Source organism: Orcinus orca, chromosome 10 (genome assembly GCF_937001465.1).
Source record: "Orcinus orca chromosome 10, mOrcOrc1.1, whole genome shotgun sequence".
NCBI lineage: Eukaryota > Metazoa > Chordata > Mammalia > Artiodactyla > Delphinidae > Orcinus > Orcinus orca.
In genome coordinates, this window is record NC_064568.1 from 45,335,041 (window position 1) to 45,341,011 (window position 5,971).

The following is a 5,971-nucleotide window of genomic DNA, read 5'->3' on the forward strand; positions in this document are numbered from 1 at the left end:
GGACACCTGAATCGAGGTGAGCAGGTGCGGGGAGCCCTTTGCAGTAGGAATTCAGGGGGGGACTTCTTAAATGAGACCAAGGGGATGAGGGTGGGTTTGGGGCAGGCCACTCGGGCTGCTGAGAAGGGCCCCAGGGACAGGCCGAGGAAAAGCTGCCAGTCCTTCATCCAGGTGAGGGAGGACCTGGTTTGGGACATGCTGAAGCTAATGTCTGTGGGGCATCTGGGGAGAAGTCCCAAGGCTGTTGGAAACTGACCTAAGGCAACAGGGCCCAGGCAGGACTTAGGGAGACCAGGGAAGCCCCCGGGGGGCTGGGGTGCAGGGAGTCTGTATCCCCAGGCACCTCCATCTGGTGGGCAAGGCCAGGTGGGGTGAAGAGTTGGTCTCAGCGCCTCAGTTCCCATCACTTGCCCAGGGCCTGTTTTAATGAGCAAGGCCCACCCCCCACTCCCATGTGGGAACAGCAACTGCTCTTATTTCTCCCGGGGGAGCGGCCGGAGCCACAGCTGGCAGTCATTAAACACCCTGATCAGGCCAGGGATGGCCGAGATATTAATAGCCAGGACACAGCCTCCCAGAAAGAGGGACAGGAACCTCTGCAGGTCATGGGGATGAGGAGGATGTGTCCGGAGGCCATCCTGGCGACGCCCCAGCCCCCATGCAGGGCAGATTATGTCCAGAGAGGAGGGAAGGGACTTGCTTGGGATCACCAGCAAGTCACTGGTACAGCCCGGCCTTGAACCCAGTTCTCACAGTCCCAGAACCCTGCTTCATTGTATGAATTGTCATAGGTGACATTCACTGGGATTGCCCTGTGTAGAAACATAGAAGCAGACCTGGTTGGTGACCCTGAATCTTCATCGTCTTTATTTAAAAATCTTGACATTTTTTGTTCGCTTTGTATTTTTACATTAGTTTTGATTTTTTTTAATATTACATTAGGGCTTCCCTGGTGGCGCAGTGGTTGAGTCCGCCTGCCGATGCAGGGGACACGGGTTCGTGCCCTGGTCCGGGAAGATCCCACATGCCGCGGAGCGGCTGGACCCGTGAGCCACGGCCGCTGAGCCTGCGCGTCCGGAGCCTGTGCTCCGCAACGGGAGAGGCCACAACAGTGAGAGGCCCGCGTACCGCAAAAAAAAAAAAAAAAATTACATTAAAGGGAATTCCCTGGTGGTCCAGTGGTTAGGAGTCACTCTGTGCTTCCACTGCAGGGGGCACAGGTTCGATCCCTGGTCAGGGAATTAAGGTCCTGTAAAATATCGTTTATCCTGATCACCTACTGAGTTTTTTTGTGACCCTCCTTAAATTTTGCATCCAAGGACAGTGCCTCACTTGCCTCACCCTAGTCCCAGCCCAGCTCCCAGAGATCCCAGCATCTCTGAGCCCAGCATACTGGCATGGAAAAAACTTTGAAGAGCTCTGAACAAGCCTCTATGTGGCCCAGAGGGAAGGGGTCCTGCCAGGGTGATGCCCACGAGAAGTAGGGGGCTCCAGGGTTAATTCAGAGGTTCAATAATGTCAGCGTAGACCTAGATGTTTTCTACCTGTCCACTCTGCCATCCTCAATGTGTTGACTTTCATCCGCAGACTTATCCCCTCTTGATTGCAAGACAACGGTTTCTGCCCCAAGCATCATGTTCTCACAGAACTCCATCCACTGGCAGGGAGGAGAGTGCTTCCTGTGTGTCTCCTTTTGTCAGGAAGATAAGCTATCCCAGAACCCACCTTCTACATACTCTCTTCAGGCTCCTTGGCCAGGACTAGGTCACACACCCAAGCCCTGGCTGCAAGAGAGACCAGGCTTCCAGAGGGAAGTTGATCGGATAAGGAAGAAGGATTGATCTGATAAGGGAAGATGGTTGTTGAGTAGGCAACCAACAGAGTCTGACTCTCAATCTCCTTTTGGACGTCTCTTTGGGTAAGTGTGTGGCCTTTCAGAGTCCCTCCATCTGAGCCTGGTGGTGTGGTAGACGGTGGAGGAGAGGAAGCCAAACCAGTCATGGGTCAGTGCAGGAAAGAGAAAACACTCTAGGTCTTTCGTGCAGAAAGAGATTTAAAGTAGGAAGTTAACCACAATGTTCATTGCAGCTCTGTTTACAATAGCCAGGACATGGAAGCAACCTAAGTGTCCATCGACAGACGAATGGACAAAGAAGATGTGGCACATATATACAATGGAATATTACTCAGCTATAAAAAGAAACGAAATTGAGTAGTTTGTAGTGAGGTGGATGGACCTAGTGTCTGTCATACAGAGTGAAGTAAGTCAGAAAGGGAAAAACAAATACCGTATGCTAATGCATATATATGGAATCTAAAAAAAAAAAGTGGTTCTGAAGAACCTAGGGGCAGGACAGGAATAAAGACACAGACGAAGAGAATGGACTTGAGGACACGGGGAGGGGGAAGGTTAAGCTGGGACGAAGTGAGAGAGTGACATGGACATATATACACTACCAAATGTAAAATAGCACAGGGAGATCAGCTCAGTGCTTTGTGACCACCTAGAGGGGCGGGATAGGGAGGGTGGGAAGGAGACACAAGAGGGAGGAGATATGGGGATATATGTATACATATAGCTGATTCACTTTGTTACACAGCAGAAACTAACACAACACTGTAAAGCAATTACACTCCAATACAGATGTCAAAAAAAAAAAGCAGGAAATTAAATGTATAAAGATTTGGAGAAATGGAAAATAGGGCACACCTAGCTTCATGGTCACACCACCCCAGCTGCCACCTTGTAGGAAATTATTGTCAGTGTCCTACTTGCACATCCATTAAACTGGTGACAAGGAAGTAGAAGGAACAAAGTGTCCTGCTGCTGCAAAAATTCACGTCTGCCAGATCCCACCCGGCAGCCACCGCACTGCAGGTAGAAAGGCCTCCATCTCCCTCCTGCCTTCCAACTCTCTCCCACAGCGCTTCCCTCCAAGTTGCATCTAGATCTCCAGCAGCGTGGCGGCCTGGGAAATGTAGTCTTTAGTCTTCTAGCCCCTGCAACACAGGGAAATATGGAAGGGGCCAGAGAGGGAAGCCGAGTGCCAATAGGCAATTTCTAGCACGGAGGCTCAGGTGGCCTTGTAGCCTGAGTCCCGAGAAAGCAGAACCTGTGACCAGGAAACAGGAACAAGGAACAGAGAAGTGTGATGCAGGGAAACAGAGAAAGCCAAAATCAAGGTGGTTTATTGAACTGGTCACTGCTTTGCCAACAGGAACTCGTGTCCCACTGGGACCCTCGGAGGAGTGGGCAGAACATACCTCAAGGTCTGCCCACGGCAATGCCCTCACACTGCCAGGCTGGGCAGGCCTGAGTGTAAGCGGGTCCCTGCAGGCATCCTACACTGTGACTCCAGAGGGACTGGGGCAGAAAGCGAGAGCTGTGTGGGACAGCTGAGATGGGGGATGGTCCCGTTATTCCTGCAGGAGCTGGCAAAGGTAGATGAAGAGGATACAAGGCAGGGTCCAACACGGGTGGCCTCCTGGCAGGAGAGAACGGAGCCTGGCACAAAGCTAGGGCTAGGGTCTCGATGGACACTCACGGTGGCCGGGTGCTCATAGCTCGTGAGCTCACAGTCTGTTCTCTTGGCTGGGGTCCACCTCAGCTCACTCTGGCTCCTCAGACCCCTCCAGGCTCAGCCGTGCCTCCAGCCCTGGGGATGAGTTGCTCTCACCTCAGCACTGGCCCTGGCAGTGCTGAGACAGGCCCACCAGTCCCAGCTCAGCCACCTTCCCCGTGCCCTGTGGAGCACACAGGAACTTCTGCACTCTTCCAGGCCTCTGGGAGTGGAGGGAGGCTTGAGAGAAGACACCCGCTCTGACCTTCTTGCCATCAGATCTGCAGCTCCACCATTTTTACCCAGCAGGGCCACCTGAGGGCCACAGGCTGCCTGGGGGGCCGTCTTCCAATGCAGAGGGGGACACACGCCCCCTCTATCTTCAGCTTTCAGTTTCTTTCCCTTCAAGATTTCATCCCAGAGGATGATACCAGGACACGCGTCTGAGAGATGCACCCCCTCCTGTTTCCACCACTCACCAGCTGAGGCTGGGCTTTCCTCCCTCCCCCTCCATCCTCCCTTCTCCTTGAGATGGCTTCACCCACCCCACCCTGCCCCGGTCATCCTGGTGGAGGGGCTTCAGAGGAATACGATTTCAGGGCTTAGCGGATGAGAATGCTATCGGTTTAATATTTTTCAAAGTATTAACGTCATCATATTCACTCAGCAAACAGTTACCGAGCACGTCCTGTGTGCTCAGTTCCAAGCAGCGACCAAGGCAGAGGCCCTGTGCTCACTGAGCTAAGCCTCCAGTGGAGGAGTCGATAATAAATGAGGAAAATTACAGAAGAAACAAGGCAAGAAGCGGGGCTTGGCTAAGGGGTGCTCTGTTGGTTGGAGTAGTTGGAAGAGGTCTCCCCAAAGGGAGATAGTGGAGCAGCAACAGGTCATTCCCCTTTCCTGGTAATCAGAGGGTTTTAAAATCATATATATATATATGTCAGAACTGGGGCCCAGAGACCTTGAGGTCTAGGTCAAAAGGTCCACTCCCCTGCCTCTGCAGCAGCAGCCCGGACAGTATGTGAGAGCCATGTACTGGGACTTGGGGCCTCAGTGCCATCCAAGCCTCCCCTATGTAGGGGCTCCAGTGCCCACTGCTCACACACTCACCAGGAGGGGATACCTGCCTGGACATGGGGAGGGTTGTTCCTTGGGGCTACATTGTGGCAGTGACCCGGGTCCAGAGACTCCATCTGGGCAGGGGGGCCAAGTGGCACCCTCCCACCCCCGGTTCAGTGTCCTCCGTGCCAAGTGACAGAGAACAGGCAGCTCTTGAAAAGACTAATATTTGCTCTTCAAATGGGAGCTGGCACAGGCTGTTTCCTGCAACTGGCGTCTGGCTCACCCCGTGGGATGGACACAACAGGAGGCACTCCGGGAGATAGGCAGATGTCCCCGCGGACACCAGCATCCCGGACAAGACGATGTCTTTGAGATGGGGACAGCATGTTCCAAGGTCCCATCTGATTCATCTCACATCTGCTTGCACACCTTCATGGCGGAGTGCTCACGACCTCTCCAAGCGCTGTTGGACAGCTCTGTGAGAAAGTGCATCCTCACTCTGGCCCTGTGTTCCTTGTTTATGGCCCTTGCTCTCATCCCTGCAGCCTCAGAAAATGTGTCTGGAACCACCCCTCAGGGCAGTCACGGTCCTGGTCACCTTCACGCCTCCCAGCCCCGGGCCCCTCCTGCTTCACTTCTGCGGGCTCACACTGCTGGCTCCGTGGCCAGAACAGGCTATTTCTGGGGTGGGAGGAAAATCTTGCCTCGGGTGCACCTCTGTCCCCCAGCAGCTGTGTGCTTTTTGTCCACATGAGAGCCTTTCAGCTGAGTGCCTCATGTGGGAGAAAGTCTCCGTCAGGAAACTACTGGTCAGACGGCCTGAATCTGAGAAGGAGAGAGTCCCGGTGGCCAGAGTCAGCTCCCACCCGCCTGCATTCCCTCTCTGGAGCCCCCTCCTCCCTGCTTTCTCCCCTCCGCCCCTGCCCCCATGGGTCCCAGAAACCCTCTCTGCCCATTACAGCCCCTGCACTCGGCTCGAGCTCCCCCCACCCTGGTCGCCCACTGAAGAAGCTCTGGAGGCCGAAACACTCTGGCAGCTCGTGGGGCTTTGGGGGCCCCCAGGGGCAGGCCCTGTCGGCCTCGTCAAGTCCAGTCAGTGCTGGACACCCGGGGAAAGCTCTCCAGGGGCAACGCGGGCCCCCTGGTTCTCCCAGGGCTCTCAGACCTGACTGCTGACTTTAGCCAGCCCTCCTTTTTTAAAAAAAGATTCCTTATTATCTCTATATGTAACTCGCAAACTCCTGGCCCCTCGTAGGCAACCATGCAAATGAATTTGACATGTATCCTTTGGAGTACATTCTTAGGAAATATTAGATCATTTTGTGCACATGTTTCTAATCGTATAAATA